Below are 731 nucleotides of genomic sequence, written 5' to 3'. Positions count from 1 at the left end.
CTCGCAGAGGAAGGGAGAGGAGATAGTGCCCTAATCCCGCAAGAAGGACCGCTCCCCAGTGGTCTCGCAGAGTTAGGGAGAGGAGATAGCGCCCTAATCCCGCAGGAATGTCCGCTCCCCAGTTGTCTCGCAGAGCTGGGGAGGGAAGCCAGCGCCCTGCCTCCACAGGAGTGGCCGATCCCCGGTGGTCTCGCAGAACTAGGGAGAGAAGGCAGCGCCCTAATCCTGCAGGAAGGGCCACTCCCCAGGACCCTGTCAGAGCTCGGGAGGGAAGTCAGCACCCTAATCCCACAGGAACGACCGCTCTCCAGTGGTCTCGCAGAGCTAGGGAGAGAAGGCAGTGCCCTAATCCCGCAGGATGGACCGCTCCCCAGTGGTCTGGCAGAGCTAGGGAGAGGAGGCAGTTCCCTAATCCGGTAGGAAGGGCCGCTCCCCAGTGGTCTCACAGAGCTAAGGTGAGAAGGCAGAGCCCTAATCCCGCAGGAAGGGCTGCTCCCCAGTGGTCACGCAGAGCTAGGGAGAGAGGGAAACGCCCAAATCCCGCAGGAAGGGCAACTTCCCAGTGGTCTCGCAGAGCTAGGGAGAGGAGGCAGCACCCTAATCCCGCAGGAAGGGCCGCTCCCCAGTGGTTTGCAGGGCTAGAGAGAGGAAGCAGCGCCCAAATCCCGTAGGAAGGGCTGTTCCCCAGACCCCTGGCAGAGCTGGGGAGGGAAGTCAGTGCCCCGCCCCCC

This window comes from Gopherus flavomarginatus, unplaced genomic scaffold (assembly GCF_025201925.1).
Source record: "Gopherus flavomarginatus isolate rGopFla2 unplaced genomic scaffold, rGopFla2.mat.asm mat_scaffold_655_arrow_ctg1, whole genome shotgun sequence".
NCBI lineage: Eukaryota > Metazoa > Chordata > Testudines > Testudinidae > Gopherus > Gopherus flavomarginatus.
This window is presented reverse-complemented; position numbering follows the sequence as displayed.